Raw genomic sequence first — 21511 nt, 5'->3', positions numbered from 1 at the left:
CCACTTGAGCAGCCAAGGAAAATAGAGCTGAACACTGCTGCTATGTTTGGGCCATTGTTATTGGGCAGGGTAGGAAAAATAATGCTTGGGGCAAGAGAGGAGCTTTTTGGAACAGCATGAAACAATCTTGTGCTGATCTGATTGCAGTGAGCCCAGCAAAGGCAAGGCTAGCACATGGTTTCAGTAATAGGCCTCTTTCTTCCAATTTCTTCTTTCCTTGTGTTTTATAGAGAGGAGGAGAAAGTAGTCCTGTCTTGATCCTTTCTTAATTCTCCTAGGAGAGTAAGGAGATAACAGGAAGAAAGTCAAGAGGGGATCTCAGCTGACCTGGGTGTGTGCTTAGTGAGGGTGTTTGTTGTCTGTGGTTGTGCTCTATTCCACCAAAGACCTGAGCCTGGTGATTCCAGGGCAGCTCAGATGCCTGAACCATGATGTGCTCTGTCCTGCTTGGCTGCCAAGGGGACCTTTCAGGGGACCCCTCTGTTATAAAAGGTGGGATTGCAAAATTGAGGTGCACACTCCAGTTCTGACTATATGGGAATGCTGCTCTGCCTTTACTTTGTATTTTGTTCTTGCCATTTTTAGAAAAAGGAGGGGAAAAGGCTGAAGGTTGAAGCTTCATCCTTGCATAGAGAAAGACAAAACACTTCTCTTAAAGGCAAAAATTTCCAAGCCCTTGCTGTGTTCTTGAGGTTTAAATAATGGAAGTTTCCTGTTTCAGGGAAGCCAAATTCATCCTCAAATGGCCTCCTCTAACCTGTTTTAAGAAAACTTCTGTTCACTTTGTGGTGGATGAGGAGTCTGAGCTTGCCCTTTTGGTTTCACCCCTTCTTTTCCTTCAAGTTAAATGAGGAGGCGTAAGGTGTGTTTACAGCACACAGGAGCAGCAGTGGAAGGCCTGACCTGGTGGAAATCAGAACCAGGATTACCACACAGCTGTTTTGGATGCATTTGGATCCACAACAGCCACCTCTGGAAATCATATCATGTCAAAGCAGTCCTGGATGTGAGATGAGCTCCACTGTGTCTGTCTGCAGAGATGCAGACCCCAGATACACAGTGTTTGAAAGAATAAATTAAAACACCATAAGCCTTGCTTTTATGGTTTGGTGGGGGGTTTTTTGCTTTTGGTTGGTTTGTTTGTTTGTTTGTTTGTTGTAATAAACAAGCAATACTTATCTTAAAATATAAGTTAACATTAATATCTTAATAAGTGTTCACAAAAAAATTACCTAAGAAAATATTACTCTTAAATTAATCAAGTCTAGGACTTCTAGGGCTGAAATGACAGCAGATTTTTGGTCTTGCTTTTGGTTACAGTCATCAAAGGAGCCTTTAAAGGAACCTCCAAGAGGCTGATTGCTAAGACTCCATAGATCCCCAGGAAGACAAAGGTAAGCTGCTACCTTTCTTCAGAGCCTTCAACTGTGAACCTGTTCTCTCAGTGATAGCTGTAATATGAGGCCTTTTCAAGGACTTTTTGTCCTATAAAGTCAGTTTGCATCTTCTAATCACAGAATGACCTGACTACTTTGCATCCATTTCATGTCTAAATTCTCCCCATTTTTTAAGTGTACCTAAATTATTGGGAAAAGCAAGCTATTGATGTAAGACTTCACTCTTTTCTTCTGAATCAGGGATGGTGAATTGAAAAAAGTAGATTAGTCTGAAAATAGTTCCAGCAAGCTGAGGTCTTGGATGTATGATTGAGCCACACTCTACGTTTGTCCTGTTGAAATAAAGTCAGGCTGCACTGGGATAGTGTTATAAAGGGTTTGCCATAACACAGGGCAGGGCTGCATGCTCCAGCTGTTCCCTGAGACTGGCTTGCAAAATCCTTTTTGTGGCTGAGCTGTATTCTTGTAGACTTCAATGTCACTGTCTAGGACTATAATTGAAAGCTGAAGGAGCCCAAGAGAAGCCATGCAGGTGGATCTGTTTCCCTTAACATCCTACAGGATTACATCTGTAGACTGTGCTTTAACAAGAAGCTACAATCTTCACCTGTAATCCTGGATTCTTTATGGAGTGCAGCAGTGTGGAGTAGGAGCAAACACTGATTTTTTTTCTAAATGGAATATGATTAAATGTTAGACTGCTTGAATCTGGCTGTCTATAGCTTCATAGGTAACTGTTCATAGACAAGATTTGTTTCTTCCTTTCCCCTTTCTTCTCTACTATCCCTGAGCTTTATTCCTTGAGATGAACTCTGCCTAAGTGAAGCAGAGATTTGTCCAGATACACTGTTGTCTAGCAAGGAGGTGGTGAAACAGATGCAGTTGTTGGAACTGATGATAAGGTAATTTTCTCACCCTTCCAAAAGCTGCAAATGCGTTTTTGAAAGAGGATTTGTGGTGCTGGTAGCATTTGGTGTTGTGTGTGCGCCCTGAGATAGAGATCAGAGATTGGCTGCTGGATAATGCAGCAGAGCACTGTGCCTGCAGGAACAGATTGGGCAGGCATCTGAACCACCCTGGACTGGCCCACCACAATGAGTCAGTTGCTCAGAAATTTTCTGGCAGATGCAGCCTCTCTGTTTCATGTCACAGCAATTATCTACCACTTGTTTATTGAGTGTCTGTGTGGTCCACATTATCTGAACCTCTCACAGTTGCAAATGGCTTGTATCGTTGTAGCACCTTTTTTGAGGCAGAGAATTCCCATTTTACTGATGTAAGTGGAATCTAAATAACTTGCTGAGGGTGTTATGGGAAACCTGTAACACACTAGAAAATAACAGAATAATACCTATCCAAATTTTCCTCCTAGGAAAGACAGCTCAGGTTTAAAAACTGGGGAGAGTGTATTTCCTATGTCATAAGAAGATTTTTCCCAGCTAAATTTATCCCTAATAAATGACTTGCTTTGCTGTGCCAAATGGAGCCAAATGTCCCAAGTAACTCAGTGATATGTTTCTGAGGCCTTTTCTTCTTTTTGCTGTGTTAATTGTGCATTTACTAAATTTGGATAGGACAACTTTTTCTCTGTGAATGAAGTTCTATTTGTGAGGTGTTTGGAATTTTTTTGCAGGGGGTTGTTAGGGGCGAGGCTTCGTTGATTGGTTTTTTCTCATAGAAAATAAAGATGTTCTGAACCTTTAAGGAAGGAATGGAGTTAGGGGTGGGGAAATTTTTACCTCAGCCAAAATAATCAATATTTCATGGTTTGGGATATGCACTAGAGTGTGGGAGACTACAGGTGGTGGCCCTGAGATCTGGACCTTCTTTTCCTCATAGAACTGCAGTGCATTCGCTGCTACTCTTTCTTTCTTTGGAATGTCAACTTCTTGCCTGTTAAACTTCCTTGGAAGTGTGCAGAGGTTCATAACAAGCATTTTCCTTTGAACAGACTGGTTTTTCAGACTAATTTCCCCCGAAAATAGTGTTTGGGAAGAGCATATTATCAGGCCTAATAGCCCCTAACAGGTTAGTGCCTCCTTGAGTCCTATGCTTTAGTGGTATCTGAGGAGTGATGTGGTCCTGCAGCATCTGCCTGTTTTCACTGCAGCAAACCTAATCAAAGGCACAAAGTGAGATGGCCTCTTTCCCTGCCCCGAGGCACTCCCGGGTGCTTCCTTGAGAAAGCAATTTGCTTTGGAGTTATTAAAACAGCACATGCTGTAAAAAAAAATAACATCCCAGGCACAGGTGGGGAGCTGCTGAGTATTAATGCCAGTTGTGCAGTTCAAAATCACAGCTTTGTTCTTGAGATTTTTTTAACACTATTAAAAAAATTCAGCCTTGATCTTGATGAGAGCTCGAGTCCCCGAGCTTGAGTGGAATCAGGGTCAAGGTTTTTAATTTGTTCATTCCTCAGAGATGCTGAGCACCTTCTGTGGCAGCTGAAATTAGTGGGAGCTGTGTGTGCTCAGCATTTTGGAAGGAAAACAGTGTGTGCATGTGTTGTGAGCTGTGATGTACAGAAGCCAGGATCTCTAGGGGTTTGCAGTATCTAATAAGATGCCCCCTACAGTTGTTTCTTAATTAAGCCCCAGACACCTTACATGGCTTCTCTTGAACTTCAGGACTCTGCTTTTCTTGAGCATATATGAGACTTCTAGCCTGGCAACTCCTTGGAGCTTTCTATTAAGGTATTAAGGGGAGGAAAACCAGTTGGTTGCCTCAAGCTGAGGAGGAAATGCTAGACTTGAAGGATTATCTCAGTGCAATGAATTTTAAAGACTTTTTGCTATACATGTGTGGAAAGCTATCAAAATGCTAATGGTTCTGCTGTCTTTTTTAACCCTTTCAATATATGGGACTGATGGAGGGGAAGTGAGAATGATGGTATTCAACTGTAAATGGATGGTTTAATCAGAAATTAAGTTTTAAGTAGCTTTTCATCTGTCAGCCACTTCTCCCAGTGATAAGGAGGACTGATGCACCCATCATCTGGATAGACCGATTCTGTGTGAACAGTTGAGCCTATCTGCAGCTGTTGTGTAGGCCAGGTACTCCCTGCAGCCAGCACCCTGCAGGAAAGGCTGAAGAGCTCACGCCGGTGCCCCTCCTGCCCCCCACACGCTTTGTGGGACGTGCCTGCAGTGCCAAGGACACCTCTGTTGTGGGGCAGGTCTGTCCCTGCCACAGCAACTCCTCCAGTCCTGCACATTGCTGAGGGACAGGATGGATTGATGTCCTCCCTGCACAGATGGAACACGAGGGTCCTGCTGTGGCGCAGGACACTGTGTTTCACCAAGGAGACTCTGCTTCTCCCGGGTGCCTCGCCTCACCATCCTAAGCCAGGGAGGACACACGGGTTGGGAGTGTTTTCTCCGTGGCTGCCCTGAGCTGGGCAGCAAGGCGTGTCTGAGGGGCTGAGCAGGTGCTGTGCTTGCAGGGGCTCTGCACTGCTGGGGCTGCCCTGCTGCTGCTGCCCCAAGTGGCTGGGCTGGTGAGGTCTGTGCAGGAGCTGCTGTTCCATTTATTTAGGTTTTTGGCTGAAGTTTTTGACCTGTTAGGAATACCTCATTCAACTCTACAGAGATTCTGTTAAAGTTCTGCTTTGGAACCAGGTAAATACTTGGCTAGCCAATGATATAAGTGGCTGAAATTGTGTATTATTAGGCTCATGAGACTCAGTCATTCCTTTAGCAGTCTCGGAAATATTTTAGAGCAATGGATCTGTCTGTGCTTATCTTTTTAATCAGGACTAGCCAGGCAATTTTAGCCCTCAGGAGAGCCCAAATCACTGAGCTGCAGGGCTATCTAGGCCATTAAGCTTATGGCTTTCAGGTTTCTGTGAACCTGTAATGTTATTTATTTATTATTTTTAAGGCATATTTACTGTTAAATAAGAGCTGCCAGCTTATTTCAAATCTTCAAAGCATCAGTCTTTACCATTTTGGTTGCTCCTGGGGGCAGGAGCAAGGGCAGGCAGTATGGGAAGGATTGCTGCAGGGATTTGTTTGGGCTTGGGACCAAGGAGACACTGGATGGAGCAAGGTAAAGAGAGCAGATAGCAGTGAGACACTGTGGAATAGGCTTTTCCTTTCTCATTTGCCATGAGTTTGTTGAGGTGTTGTATAGCTTGGGGCATCCTAAAGTAGATTGCATAGGACATTTGGGAAGCCAGCTTTAGGGAAAGCTGTTTTAGGGTGGATTGTTCTAAATAATGTGAAGAAATGGCTGGTGCACAGTGCACTAAGCATCATGGTTTCCTGTTTGGCTTTCAGCAAATTTATTACTTTAGTCAGTGTGTGTATGAGAAGAAATAGCTATTCAGCCCATCCCCTTGTATTTTTCCCCATCATAGACAGTTACAATTCACTTGCCAATCTCATGTATATTAAAAGGCTGTTTTCAGTGGACTCTTTTTTCTTTGATTCTTACATTTCTCAGTGGGCAGCTTTAGAAAATTGCAAACAATATTTTTTTATGAGAAATGATTCCCCCTGAAATTTTTGTGATCACTGGGAAAAAAAAAAATCTCTACCTTTTTCTAATTCTTATTTCTCACAACAAGTGCTTTTCACTTAATCTTGAAAATTTAAGGTTGCATGAATAAACAGGTGTCACCTAATGTGTCCACAGTTGGTTTGCAGACATGAATTTTAAACTGTGCAACTTCGCATTTTCCATTTGTGTTTTTGTGTGTGTGAAGAGAAGGGAGCTTGAGCTGTATTCTTCCACCACAATCCCTCCTTGCATGCTACAAGAGGAAGGTGTTGGCAGTGGGAAGAGCAGGATTTACAGGGAGTGTAAGTACATGGCATGTCAATGTCACTTCTGTGATTAAGTATGCAGGTAATCTCTGCAGATTAAATGCTAAGTACCAATGCAAAACAAAATCCTCTACTATGTCTGAAGGAATGTGCCATGCAGAGTCAGGCTTTTGGATGAGCCTGTGAAGCAGGTTGCTGAACTAGCCAAAAGGGCCGTGGGATATGCAGGCATGGTCAGTGAAGGGTATTTATTGGAAGGAAATGGGTCACCCTCTTTGATAGATGGCTTCTGACTTTTTTTTTTCTTTTACATGCCTGCTTGGTTCTAAAACCATAATTTTCCTTTCTTTTGACTGCATGAGCAAAGAAGGGGTGTGGAAGGGCTGGTTAACAGCAACCACAGTCTTGATCTTGCGAGTTGCCATCTTTCAGAAGGTGGCTGTGGATCCTCTGCATGTACTAGCCTATGTTTCTGAGGTGAGAAGAGTTGTGGGAGATGCAGCCATGACAGTAAAGAGGCAGTGTTCCCTATTTGCTCATACTGGACATATCTCTGCTCTCCTCTCTGAGAAACTGAGTTGTTGTGCTTTGAAAGATTTCAATCTTCAGTGTAGAAATAATTATTTCCACCAAGAGTCTTTGTGTTTCCAAATTCCCAAGGCTGAAGATACCTTACCCCAGGACATGTAGCAGCATGATGGGTAGAACACCTTCTGGGAAAGAGAAAATTCTCAGTTCAAATATTGGCTTGAACTTTAGGCAAAAAGTCTATACAAACCAGCCTGCAGTATTCCAGAAGCCAGGCACTCAGTCAAATTACTTGTTGGATGAGCTGTGGTTGTTGTCCATGTGTGTGGTCTTAGCCCATGGCAAATGAAAGGTAATGCAATTTAACTAAGCTCTATCACTGCTAAATTAAACTGCCTCACATCATCTTCAGAGGATGAGCATGAACATGGAGAGTTACCACAGCTCAGCTGATGCCCAGCCTGCTGTTACTGCAGTGCACCACAACTTCACGGGGATCTCCACTGGAGAGTCCCAGTGGGCAAGCTGCAAGTAACAGCCAGTTGCAAGGAGAAGGAATTATAGCTGTGCCTCCGTTTGGAGAATATAGTCCCTAAATCTCATCACATTTTTAGTTTGGGAAGTTCAGGTGGCTTTTTTTAGAAGTTGATGGAAAGAAAGGTTTTCACCAATTGCTGTACTCGCTAAAAAAAAAAAAAAAATCATAATTGTTGTTGGCTCCCTTGCCTGTCCTTTTGCTTGTAACAGGCAGTGGTGCCAAATACACTTTTTGTTCTCTTGGGAATGTGTTTCCTGAAAGATTCCTTTCATCTGCAATGGATTCTTGTGCTTTAAACACAGGAAATATTAATGGCTTTTTTTCCCCAAGTATCTGTGAGAACTTCTTTGTAAATGAATTGAAATTGTCCCATTTGATAGCAGATGAAGCAGCAGTCTGTCCTCACTTCCAGTTGCTTTGTCTCTGAGATCAGTATTCCTTGTCTAGGAATACCAAGAGGCACTGAATGATCTGACCTTGCCATGGATGATCCAGCAAGCTTGGCAGCCTGGAGATGTGTCCAATTTGGCTGCCAAAATGGGATTTGAAAGGGAATTGCTGTAAAGTGATGTTAGAAAGGACACAGAAATAGTCACTTTGGCCCCTTGGCCTTTACACTACTGTTTTGGTTTAGGGCAAATTTGGGAGGAAACCTGCAAAGGGCCCCTCTAGAAAGCAGATTTAAGTGACTCCTCCCCCAGCTGGTTTGGTAAAAGATTTCCTTGGAGAAAAGTAGGAAAAACCTGTTTATTTAACAGGCAAAGCATTCAGCAGCACAAAAAAACCAAAAAACCAAAAAACCCCAATATGAAACAATAAAACCTCTTGCCTATCTAAAGAGATGACAAACTCAGAAAGTCCCCTTTGTGGGCTGTAGCTCAGCTCACTCAGTCTGCTATCAGGTGAGCTGCTGGTGCTCCTCTGGGTGTTCTGCCCAGAGTAGGTTTAAACAGTTCTAAGAAAAAAGACAACCACAGTTCAGGGAACTTCTCTGCCTCATCTAGCTAAAAACTAACTAAAAGCAAAGGAGAGCTCTGTCCTGCTGTCTGTCTGTCTGCAGACAGCACAGCTCAGGAGCAGGATGCAGGGAGCAAGTGCAGTTTCTGATAACCAACTCCGCGCTTCTTCTTCCCCACCTTCACTCTCAGGACCAGTCTCAAAGGTGCAAAACTTATTTCTGGGCTAAACAGATGAGTGGGGATACAAGCATCATAAAGACACCCCAGGACAGCTATGAAGAGACAACTTTAGCAAAAGCCTCTGTAGCCAGTCTGTGAGCTCAGCCTCAGGAGACCATGGCAGGCGATGCCTTCCTTCTGACCTGACCCCGGGCTCATAGTGGTGAGAGGGTGGCAAGGTGGGCTGTGCCAGCTGCAGAACCTCTAAGAGGAGAGGGGAACAAGGGTTTGCTCAGGGGAAATGCTGAGTCTCTTGTCCCCAGAAACTTATCCTGGCAGTGACCCTGATCATGGTGATGGACAGTCTCCAGTCCCGGTGGTTGTCATGCGAGGTTTGGTACAGGTGGGGTGATGCTGGCAGCACTACTGCACCTTCATTGTGGAGTCAGGGTCACAGGTGCTTCTGTGTCCTTGTGACCTGCTTGTTCATCCTGTTTTCTTCCAAGCCAGGACTGAAATCTCCTGTTATTGACTGACTAAAGCTTTTGTGCTGAAAATTTCCTGTTCATGCAATCTCTCAGAAACCATCCCAGTGCGACAAACTCTTTCTAGCTCCAGTGTCTCTTTTGCTGTGATTTTCTGTAAACCAAGGCTGCAATGTGTTTCTTAAACATACATGAAGCTTAGCATCTGCTGTTGGTGACACAGATCATTGCACATGGAAGAGTGAACGTGCAAGTTCATGTACAGCCTGCTTTCACTGCACAATGAAGATGTGGGTAAATGGGAATTAGGATTAATACTGGATTTAAGATTCTCATAGCTGGCTGGTAAAAGCCTAATCTCCTCAAAGGCTGCAGGCAGGCTGGCAGCATTCAGCTCAAGGCCAATGTTGTTTGCAAGACCTGAAAGAAATTGAATTTTGATTCTTAGAGCACTTTAATCATAGCCTTTCAAGATAGGGATGGGAAGAGCATATACTATCTCAAATGCAGCCTTTTAATTTCTTTAATGTATGACAGTCACCTAGGCTTCTAGGTCTGATGGACGTTTGACAGTAATATTTTTCATTTCCTTTTGTAAAAGCTTAGGGATTCTGATTGATTTTAGAAATGTATAAATTGCATTCTGAAAGTTGATATGCCAAAGTCTCTGTATAGGCAGAGTGAGATAAATCCAAGCAGGGCAGCAAACACTTCCCAGTTTAAAGTGTTGAGAATGCTAAATGTCTTTCAGGTAAGCAGGCTCAGGAGACCATAGAAGTGTGGAGCTCCTGGGTGTGATGTGGTCAGCTTAGTCCAGCCTGGTTTGTCTTTTGCTGTGGTAGAGATGACTGGTGAGAAATGTGAGAAGTGCATTGCTGAGTCTGTGCAGGTCCTAAAATGAATCACTACATTTGACGTTAAGGCCCATGTTGAAAAATAACGTTTTAACATGAAGTTTTGATGCTTCTCTCCTGTTTATTGTGGCTGCAATTCTTCTGTGTACCTAGTCTTTTCTGAAAGTCAGACATTAAGTTATTTAGATAACTTGTTTTTCAGTTAAATCTTAAGGTAGACTTTATGTAGGCTTTGTCCTGCATTGTCGAACAGGACAGAGGTGTGTCAAGTTTGCCTGTATAGCTACTCCTGATTCCTTGTTCCCAGCTTTCTCTTTGATAGCAGTTTTGGTTGTCTCTGCCAGTGGTAGCCTGGCAAAGTGTGTCTGCTTTTCCTTTGTTTTAAATCAACAGCCCATCCTGTGGATGGGTCCCCTTTATGGGGGGTATCAAGGATCTCTTCAGCATGAGGATGGATGCCACTGTCAGTCAAGAGGGCTCTGAGCCGCTGAGCATGGAAGGAGCAGAGGCACATTGACTGGATTTGAGTGGAAAGCTTGAGGAGTGCTGCTGATACAATTCAATATCCATGTTGCTAACAAGAATGACTTTTCTGCAGATGATGCAGAAACGTGGTGATGAAGTGCCTTTAACTAGACCTGGATCCAGTCTTATCAATTTATTTTTTCTCAAGCCTACATATTCAAACTCTACCTAGATAGATTTCTTTGGATTGCTTCTCTTTCCTTCTGTGCTGGTCCTCCTTGCTTAGGCTGCTTTTCCTCTCACTGACGCCTTGTGTAGAACCTGTTATCAAATAATCCTATTACTCTTTTTAGTAATCTCTAAAACACCATCAAGCAGGACATTTTTTCTAAGGTGTGAAGTTTCCTTGCATACCTTAAGTGACCTGGCTCTCAGCATGTGAAATTGAGACGTGCACTGAAGGTTGTCCTTTTCAAGGCTCAGGGCCCACATGATGACCTGATTAAAATTTGAAAGACAGTGACTTTATTTAATTTAATAATGAATGTCTCTGGCCCCATTGTTCTCAGAGTTAAAGGGAGCATCTCAACCATTAGGCCAGATGGAATTCAGGTCTCTACTGGGGCTCTCAAGTCCCTAAAAGCACGAGCTGGTTGGGGTCACGTTGATGGGAAAATTTCTGCTCTGTTTTGTAACAGTCAGGAAAGTCTTTGGTCTTTCAGCTCTACTCCCTTTACTCTTCAGCAGAGATTGTTGGTAAGGAGCAGTGGATAGAGAGGGAACCTGGGCAAGCCTGGCATCCAGCAGCAAAGGTCAGTAGAGATGCCTGAGCTCTGCCAGCACAAGGAGGTTTATTTCAGTCCGCAAAAATCATCCAAGCTTTCGCTGACTGTAAGAGACCTTATCCCTCTGCAGAAGTCAAACAGCTTGGTTTAAAGCATGCAACAATTCATGGAAGTGCCTTGTGAGCATCTTAAAACTGTTGTTTTGTTCAGTATTACGGCTGGTTGGGAGGTTTGGTCTGTGGTGTTTCTGGAGTGTGGTGGGAGTTGGCAAAAACTGCTTGGAACAGCAGTGTGTAATGAGACAGTGCCATGCTGGGTGAAGCTCAGGGATTTTTAAGCCTATAAAAATTCAGGAGAACATGCGTTAATGCTATTGCTTGTTGTTGTAGCCTCTAGCAAGCAGATAGGGAGCTATTAAACCTCTCTGAATAGAACTAAGGGTGAGGGAGAATATCTGATAACTTCAGCTTGTATCAGTTGTACAAATTACTTGGAGGAGAACAAGCACAGCCATAGCGTTTTAAAAAAGAAACAAACAACCACATCAAACCAACAGGAGCAACAAAGCCCTCTCGACCCATGTCAGTGTGTGTCTACCAAAAGGATACAGGTTTTCATGCTGGCTGAACTATGCAAGGGGGAAAAAGTGCCATGCTGACCTGTAGTTGCATCCTGCCATGTAGGTTAGGCACTATTTGAAGTCAATGAATTTTTGATTGCTGTTTTGGCCAAAGCCTTGTCATTATAAACAAGCAGTTGTGCTGGTAGAGATGAATGGGTGTGAATAAACTTGTGTCTTGTTCCTGGTACCTTAGAGGGCCCAGTGATAGAAATGCACCTTATGATTCTACAGCAGCAATTTCATATTATCCACCAATGAGTCCTCCCTGTGCTCAGCACTGAGACTGGCAGAGGCCCTTCACCAGCACTGAAGCTGCACCTCCAAGCTAAATCTGCTCGTAGCAGATCCCGCTGGTGATGCTGTGCTTTTCAAAGCGTTTGCAGCCTTGCCTCTGGAAGGCCAGCCAACATCACCACGACTGGTGCTGCTCCTCCACTTTTGCTCTCAAATTCCCCAGCTGTGGCCAGGAATGCACGGCCCCTGCACCCTGCCAGCCCGGTGTTTTGTTGCAGATGAATGCGGTGGGACGATCTGTAAACACTGCTGCGTGTTCTGACGGTGAATGTTTGCAAGCTGTTTGCACAGCGTTACTCATTTATCCCCCCCAGCCCCTCCAAGATCAGCCTCGGCTTTATCGCTCCCGATAAGCTGGTGTGTGATCTGAGGCACAGCCACCAGCCAGAGCCGAAGGCAGGCAGGAGTCCCGAGTGCATAGTTTGGGGGCAGCTCGGTTTCTTTCCCGATAAGCCCGAGCCTCTTGCGGCAGTACAGTGCACACTCCTTTTAAACTGTGATCATAATCCTCTTTGCAGCCGGCGCTGCTATCCCCACAGGAAGCATTAGCAATATCACAAAGTGCGGAGACTTCATTGTTTTCCCCTAATCTGCAAAGGGAACTGAGACAGGACAGAGGAAACTTTAACCTATTCCATGCCTCAGTGGCAAATAATTAGTTTCTTACTGAGTGAGAAAACGGGGGAAGCCTCTTAGCTAAGATAAAGTAAGCACAAGGCTCGCAGGCTTATCTTGCTCTGTGGAATTCGGGAAAGGACGTGTCCTTGAATTCGCCTGTCTGGCGTGCCCGGATTTTGTATTTGGGAGTAATGAGTCCATGAGAGCTGCCCTAAGTGATTGCTGGGTATGAGACACCTCTTGCCAGGAAATGCAGTAGCCATGCTTTTGTTTAAGGACCTGAACAAAAGGCTCTGGATGCTTAATAATGTGCAAATTTGGGTGGGTGGGATATGGAGAAGGTTAATAGGGCAGGCTAACAGAGGAGGAGCTGAGTTTGAGAGAGGAGGAGAAGAATGCCGAAGACATGGCAGCAGACAGAGGGAAGCAAAACAGGAAAGGCAGCCCCTTTTTGCCATGTTAAAGTTAACTTAGTCCCCACTGAGATTTTTGGGGTAAGTGTAAGCTGTGTCTGATGAAACAGTATTTTCAGCCATGGCTGTGTGAGAGGTCACAGTGCAGCTCCGGGGGCAGTCGGTGTGCAAGTCTGAGTGCTGTGTACGTGCTGTGCAGACACTGACCCATCACAAGGTGTGACTGGCTGTGAGGGTGCTTTTGTGGGTGGGAATTCGCTTTGGGTCCGTGCTTTGCCTTTGCAGAACTCATCTTAGCAAGCTGCCTGTCATGAATTTTTTCTTGTCGTGCTTGGGTCTGAGGCTGGGCTGTGCTTTTGTTGAAAAGGAAAAGCTGAAGTGGGGGGAGTTGCCCTGGCCTGGCATGGGGGGCACAGATCTGGAATGGTGAATGGTTTGCTTGCACATGTGCTGCCTCTGTGAAAGTCCTTTAATCCAAAAGATGACAAGAGCAAAGGAACAAAAGAAAACACTCTCAAAAATAACATGAGATAAGGATCTGGAGAATTTGCTTTTTATTTTGCTCACGAGTCCCTGGAGACTTCTTCTTTTAAGAGAAGAAATGCAGCTTTCAAGGTCGAGCTTTTTTCTTTTTTTAATATGCTCCCCCAACCCCTCCCACCCCTCCCTTTTTCTTCAGACTTCAAAGGCAGTCAGCTGAGAGCTTCCTAGGAATGTTACATCTGTTCAGAGTAAACGTGGATTGGTAGAAATTCTTCCTCCAAAGTGTCTGAAATTTGTACACAAATTTTCTTGAGGCTGTGGTAAACAAAACCCAACCTCAGTGGGGTCAGGGCTGGGCTGAGTGATGTGCAGTAGTGAAGGGTGGAAATCCAGCAAGTGAGAGTAGTGTTCTGCAGAGGCATTAAATTTAGACACAAGTGAGGTATTTTTCTTGATGCCTTAATAGAAAACAGTTTAATGTCTGTTCCTTTTAATAAAGTTGTTTCAGAAATCGAAACTGTACAAATGGACTGAAATGTGAACGAATGCTTGGCCACTCCTCCTCAAACCCTGCTTGTGCTAGCTGTGTACCTGCTGGCATACCTGCCTTATCAGTTTGCTTTCAATCTTCATCTGTGTATCAAAGAGTGAAATCAAAATTTTGCTTTTGTGTCTAGTGCTTGGTCCTTCACCAGCTGATCCAAAACCTATTGGCAGTGGAGGGGCCTTAGATCAGGGACTTGATATGGTCAAGTCACTAAGCCTGGAGGATACAGCAGGTGGATGTAGGAACTGGACTTAGTTTAACACTGCTTTGCCTGTTATGGATGGGAATTTACTGCTGATTTTGATGAAAGCTGATGAGTGGCGTTGCTGGGAACGTTTGGAAATCCTCTCCACAGTAGGACTGATGGACACGCTCAGGTCCCAGACGGCCTTGTGCATAACTGCCTCTTCACATCACAAAAGTGTAACTGAACTGTAAATGGTTTTCACACCAATTATTTCCCTCTTGTTTTTGAATAGAACCGGGAGGGGGGTTGTTTATCCCATTTCCCTGGTGCAGCTGAAACTCAGAGCAGCGAGCCTGTGCTGAAGCTGTTGTTTCCTCTGCGTGTTTCCCATAAGGAGGCCAAGGAGTGTGAGATTTGTGATTCAGTGTGTGGCTTTGTCACATGCCTACCCCAGGCTGAAGATGATAGAAATCTTGGTGCTATCTCGCTTCAGGTTGGGTAAGTATATTATGTTTGTTGCTTTTGTGGGATTTTCTTTTAAACTAGGCTTCTTAAATGAAGAGCAGCAATATTTAAGCTTGTGTGTAAATAAGCAGAGAACCCTGGCTTCATCTTGTCTAATCTGTTTAACCTTCATCAACCCAAATATTTACTCTAGGCATTGAATATCCAGGCAGTGTAACTCTGATGCTAAAATTCATGCCCTGAGAATGCTGTAGATTGACTAATCCTGCAGAATTCCCCAAATCCCTGTCTGTATAAATAAACTTCCTATATGAAGGATTATAACTAAATGCTGTGAATTCAGATCAGCAAAGCAGTACAGCAGTTGGCCCATTTCTTCTGCTGCTTACTTATGTATTTTTATAAGGTTATTCATCTTGGTCTAGATAGATGTGTAAAGAAAACTGCAAATACTGTAGCACGATGCTGTCATATACTGCGTGAGGAAAGTTTAACCCTCTGCCTTTTATCAGTTTTCAAATCACCATCAGCTTGATTTACCCAGATTGTTGAAATTGTTATTCCTTTCGGGTATGGCATTTCTGGTGAATCTGTGGGGTGTCTTTTTTGGTCTTTAACCTCTTCCTGCAATTGTGCAATGCAAAGAGTTCATTAAAGGGTACCAGCTCCGTTGCTGAGGGTGTCCCCACCCCTCCACAGGCACATTCCCAGCTGCAGAGCCGAGCCTGCAGCATCCGGATTTACCAGCCTTAAAGCTGACAGCTCAGGGCTGCTGTGCCGTGCCCACTGCAGGCAATACTCACAAGAGCCCTGTGTAAACCTCTCGGTATAGGCAGGGTGCAAGCAGCCTTCTGAGCAGCTAGGCTTCTGTCCTGTTACTGTATTAACTATCTGTCTTTGTGAAATTAAAGTGCAGACTTATTTGGGATCCTTATCTCGGAGAAGTTCTCTTAAAATCCCATCATGTTGCCCTGTCTGTTACTGTTCATTGTTCCAGACGTGTGAAGGCAATAAACACTCTGGGGACGGGAGTTAATTTGGCTATTTTGAATGGAATAATTAAAAACAATGAGATCAAGTTACAGAAGTACAATCAAAACCGTTCATGGAGGATTTCACAACAGTATTGGTCATTAGGTTTATGAGAAGTTAATTTGTACTTTCTGAGAACTTTGAGAGTAGATTTGAAAAAATTAAATAACACAAGAGCCAACAGGATGAAATTGTTCCCCGTTGGCAGGGAAGGGTCCCAGCAAATTTTACTCTGTTTTTCACTTACAAGATTCTAACAGTTGGAGACTAGAGGGAACAAGTTGCTCAGCTGCTGCAATATCAGGAACATGTCTAGCCTGGAACCTGTGCTGTTCATGTCACTGGGTCCTGACAGATAATTCTCTTTGCTGCAAAAGGACTCGCAGGGGAAGAATTTCACCTCAGTTTACTTGCCAACAGGCTTCATAGGGAAATTCCTTCCCTGTCCCATGCTGGGTTAGTCAGAATTTAACAGTGTATCTGGGTAAGAATCACTGCAGTTAGGCTGTTAATCTCATTTCTGTCCTCAGATAAGATTGTTATCAGAATAATTGTCTGTTTGCTCCCCCTTCTGAGTCTAATCAGAGTGGATTGTACCAGTACCTCCTGGGGCAGAGGAACTTGGATGTTGATTACTCTCAAAAGAAAGAGAAAATCCTCAGTGTATATTTAATGTAAACTTCAGTTTTGTTAGATGTTCACAGGAAAATCATCTGGAAATAATGCTTGCTCAGACGTGTCTTGGGCTTTTCACAGCAATATATTTGTTCTGGTTTAGAGTCCAAGTTTAGTCAGGCAAGTGCATGTAGTGCATGATGTGGTGAGTTTTTCAATAGATAATGCTGTGCACCAGCAAAACCGGTATTTTCTCAAGCCCTGGGCCAGAGCAAGTTCATGTCTGCAGAGAATGCATACTCTTAGGTGCTGCAGCCAGCAAATAAATCTGAACAATTAGTGCTTTTCCCCTTATTTCAAAGCAAATTGCAGGAGTGGGTGGATTTTGCTGGTGGGTATAAAGGAGACTCAAAGATATTAACTTTTCATATATATCCTTCAAGTTAGGACTAGAACTTGTCTCTTGATGTGCTTACCTGAGGAAATGTGCTGTTTGGTCTCTCTGTGGGAGTGAGCAAACCACAGGTAACACAGCACTGCAGTGAGATACAGAAATGGTGTGTGCTGCCCGTGGTACAGGGTGAGAAAACTCAGAGGTACCATGGGCTGCTATGGGAGCTGCCAAAGCAGAGCTGTGCAGATAAGGTCTGTGCCAGAGCCACACTGCCAGTGGGTGCTCCTGATTTCTGGTCTGGATTGCCATCTCCCAGCACTGCAGGGAAAACAAGACGTGGACCTGCCCTGAGTGGTGTTGCTGCTGTGGAGATGATGTCTGGCTTGATCAGACCTGTGTCCCTGGATGGTTTGAAGATTCTCTAGAGCTTTCGAGTGTGATACCTAAAGCAAGCTCAAAGGGCAAGGGCATGCAACTGAGGAGAGTGCTCAGAGCTGCTGATCTTGCATGGCTTGTGTGTGAGAACCACTGAGACTGATTCAATCAGGTTTAAAGGATGTTGAATGAAGCAGGTTCTTTCAGGCACAGGCAAATGTCATTTTGGGGACCTTGAATTTGGTATGGCCACAGCTGCTTCTAGCCTAATGTGTGCTTAGTGTGGATATTCTCTGGAAGTTTTATTGCATACTTTGCTGCTTCCTGCTCCATTAGACTTGAAATCACTAATTGTAGTGGTAGTTTCATGGCTACAGTGTCCCTTTCAGCAGAAACTGTAACCACTTTCCATTTGCTGGATGACTTAACTGATGTTGCATTTCTTAGTACAAAGAGAGAAACAGACTTGCCGAAAGAGAGGAAGAGAGATAAAATGAGATGGAAAAGCTGTTTTCACCTTTGCTTATATTGCACTGAAGAGATGCCAGGGACAGGGACACTTTTAGAAAAGTGCTTCTGGAACTGGAAGTGATACAATGGTATCAGGACAACCAGTAAACAGAGCCTTAGATGTGTAGGGTGCTGTGGCCATCCTACTGCCTCCAGAACTCGAGTTTGCATCTCCACACAAAACTGCAATATCGACTAACTTGGACCTAGCTGTGGTGTGTTTGACTTGGCCCTGCTGAACATGCCACAGATATCAGTGTCCAGCAGTAGTGCTTGTGGTCTTGAGGGCCCCTTTGTATGGTTTGTGTCCCCATGCTGAGGAATTTTTTTTTCCCTTTTTCCATTACATGTATTGCTTATGGGTTTTTGGGGGTTTTGTTTTTGTTTTTTGTTTTGCAGTTATGTTTTGTTTTTTCACTTGAAGCATATTTTTGGCACCCCTTGGTCCTTTAATGGGCTCTCATGTTATCAGACACCACAGCTCTACATACATTAGCTGTGCTTTGTTATCTGGATTTCTTTGTGAGCCATTCATATTCCAGGATCCTGTCTCCAGCTGTTCTTTCTCTGTAATGATCCTGAGGAGAGTGTTGTAATTTACTCAGCTCCTTCTGCTGGCAGAGCACTCTGGAGCCATCCCTGATTGGATGCATCATTGCCCATGTTGAGGGTGAAGTTGCACATTAAGGAGCTGTTGGCTGATTTATGAAAAGCATGCTTTTGGAGGCTGGGAGCAGATTTCTCTGGAGGGCCTGGTGAGCTGCAGTCCCTGCCTGCTCCCTTTCTCCAGCGTTCGCCCTGTGCAGTGCCCACAGCTCAGGATGTAACCCTGTGTCTGCTCCCTCCCCTCCCTCAGCTCATGGCTCCATCTGCCCTCTTTATTGCTACCCTCCCATCTGGCACCCACTGCTCTGCTTATCCAGTCCATAGTAATGATTTTTGATGCCATAACTTTAAATATCAGTCTATAGCCCCTTCATGCAGGACTTCGGACTGACCCACCAGTTTTCAGAGTGGGGAATCACAGTTACTCTTTAGCAAAATTACAAGGCTGGGCTTTGAATCCTTTAAGGTACCTGTCCCTGTCTAATCTGGGCATTCTCTAATGGGGTCTACCCTGAAAATTTATGGAAGTACTTCACTAAACCAAACACTAGCAAAATAAGTGGAGCATGAACCTGTCTTAAGTTACTACTATGGCTTCTGTCAGTTACCATGAAAAGCTTTTCTAGACTCTATTAACAAGAGATGTCACGGAGCTGTCAGGCCAGACTGTCAGCCTGGTCTTGCCATGCTCAGGAGTACAGGATGTGACTGAGGAGTTCCTCGGTTGGAGTTGATCTGAGGACAACTCTCTCCCTTGACGCCTCCAACTGCTATGCTGCCTTTCAGCAGCAGTTGGAGATGCTGAGATAGTTGAGAATTCACCATAAACAAGTTCTACTTAGAATAGGCATGCACAGTGTGAATAGGGGTAACAAGTCTTGATAAGCAGGAATTTTAAGAGAGAATACATAGATTTATTGCTGAGGCCAACAACAAATCCATGTGGGAAGCATAGTATGGAAGAGCAGAAAATAAAAGAGTAAGAAGAAATATTTTACTTGTAACCTCTTAGATGTGTTGCAGGGAGATTTGTCTCATTTTGTATGGGTCTTCATTTATCTATGATAATGATCTTTATTTGGTTGGATTAATCCTCAGGGAATCTGTGAGAACTATGGACAAACTTTATATGCATACACACCATTTCAGTTAAGATGGCTCTAGCTTGGAACTTGGTAGAAGAACTGCAGCTGATTTCAGTGAGAGCTGCAGAAGGCACTAGCCTGCTTTTGAAAGAGAACTTCAGAAGGAATTAGTTTGTGTAGGTGGGCACTTGAGTCTTACTGCACACTTTCTTCACAGCAGTTGCCTTTTCCCCTTAAAGCATAAAGGTCAGGAGAGAGGAAATACGTTTTCAACTAATTACAGGGAGGCATCAACAGCACATGGGAAAACACAGGGAACAGAAAACGGTTCAGGTGATCTGGGGAGTCAGGATTCCTTTGAAGTGAAGCCAAATGTAAACTTTCTGGTTACAACGTGTCATGGTCTTTCCAGGGCAGAGTTTCTAGCCTTGCTTACGATTAAGCACATCATGTTGTGAATATTTAGGGCTGGCTTGTGCCTTTGGGTGTTTCTCAAACGACAGTTGCTAAAGAACCCTCCTTTCTTCTGTTGAATACTAGAAAGGGACCCAGTTTATCTTGTTTTTCCAGATTTATTTCTCTTCCATTGCTTGCAGCACTTTAGGTCTGTTAGTAGTATCACATGAGTGGTGGATCACAGCACTGGCAATATTTGCAGCCCCACAGTTTGTTCCTAGTGAATGTCTTGGCCACTTGAGCTCTGTTCCAAGAGAATTGTGGCAGAGAAAGTCTAAATGGAGCCCTGTCTTCCTCCTGTGTCCTTCTGCAGGGACCATGATTGCTGCCATTATTATTAGTACTGAAGCCTCCATAGGTTAAACACCACACCTAGAAGTTTCAAGTGAAGCTCTGGCTTCCCAGAGATAGGAGTGCTGGTAAAACATGGCTGTGGGTCCCAAAATCATCCAGCTTTGCCTTGGACACAGTTTGTAGGAGAATTCTTCAGTAGTAGGGAGAAGACTGATGCTCTGACAGACTTCTGAATTAGAAATGCTAGACTAGAAGTTCCCCAAGAACCTTTCAGTAAGGTCCCTGATTCCTCCAGTAATTTCTGTGATCTGTTTTCAGCTCTCACTGCCTTTGAGACTTGTACCTGAACAAAGACTTTGTTCACCCCATTCAATTGTAAAAATTGGCAGCTCGGTTCCTGATGGCTTTTTGCTTCATATTTGCTGCTGCTTCCCATCAGCAACAGCAGTAAAGTGCCATGGGGTGAAAATCAACACTAATTTGGGAGTTAGATTGCCTGTGTAATAAGCTTCTCTGTTATTCTTTGGCAGGAGCAACAGCTAATATAAAGTTTTTTACTGTCACTTCTGCATGGGCCATGTACCAGCGTCAAAGTTAATCCCTCAAAATTATGTTCCATTATAAATCTCTCTTCACAGATGAAGTGAGTGCAATTAGGCAGAGAGGTCCAGAACCATTACCAAACAAAAAAAGCTCTGAAGGGCAAAAACAGTCTCCCAGTGCATCACAAAATGATGTAACACCTTGCCAGTGACCTCCAGAAAATAGAAGCTCCTTGGCCACAGTGTTCTTAGGGCTTGTTTGGCAGTGAAAATATGTCAGTTTTCTCTTATTTCTTTTCTTCCAGTAACACACAGAATGTTTAATGTCATTATTCCTGCCTGAGCCCTGGGAATTCAGAAAAGATCATCAAGACTTGAGTAATAGGCTGAAAAAATCCCCAGCATATTTAATTGGAGATTATTCTTTTGATGTTTGGGTTGATTTTGAGGTTTGTTTTTTATCAGGTTACTCTTGGGTAACCCTCTGTATACAGAACAACTTCCCTGCTTTCATGAATGTCAAAGACTCTCAAGGTTTAAATATACTGGTGTGGTTAAATCACTTTCATTTTTTCAGTTTCATGTTGAATTCTTTTTCATTAGAGAAAATGAAAACATCCCTTTACTGTAACATTCTGAATACTCTGGGCAGGGCTGTACAATACTGGACTTCTTACACCCAACTTAGAAACCCAGCTTAAAATTAGTGTCTGCTGAAAGATCCTTCTTTCCCCTTTTTATCAGGAGATGATAAGTGCCTTAGTTCCTGGGCGTGAGGTTTTTTTCTCTTTTTTTTTTCTCTTTTTCTCTTCCTTTTTCTCTTCTTTTTTCCTCTTTTTTCTCTTTTTTTTTCTCTTTTTTTCTCCTTTTTTTTTCTCTTTTTTTCCCTCTGTCTTTTTTCTCTTTTTTCCTCTTTTTTCCTCTTTTTTTCTCTATTTTTTTCTCCTTTTTTTTCTCTTTTTTTTCCTCTTTTTTCATTTTTTTTTTTGTTTTGGGGGGATTTTGTTTGTTTGTTTTTTTTATTTTGCTTGTTTGTT

General features: G+C 43.6%; 1 protein-coding gene across 2 annotated transcripts in view; it reads left to right on the top strand.

Moving 5' to 3' along the window:
* The window catches only part of TSPAN18 (tetraspanin 18), a 119439-nt gene that overhangs the window by 10203 nt on the left and 87725 nt on the right, over positions 1 to 21511 (top strand). The window contains exon 2 of one of the 2 annotated variants that reach the window (XM_058025684.1): positions 1321 to 1394. The exons of the other annotated variant lie outside the window; for it this stretch is intronic. The gene's annotated coding sequence lies outside the window, so the exon portion shown is untranslated. The remainder of the gene's footprint in view (positions 1 to 1320; positions 1395 to 21511) is intronic. 2 annotated transcript variants of the gene reach the window in all.

The sequence above is a fragment of the Melospiza georgiana genome, chromosome 6, assembly GCF_028018845.1.
Source record: "Melospiza georgiana isolate bMelGeo1 chromosome 6, bMelGeo1.pri, whole genome shotgun sequence".
NCBI lineage: Eukaryota > Metazoa > Chordata > Aves > Passeriformes > Passerellidae > Melospiza > Melospiza georgiana.
The sequence above is the reverse complement of the archived record's forward strand: the minus strand, read 5'-3'. Positions and strand labels throughout refer to the sequence as shown.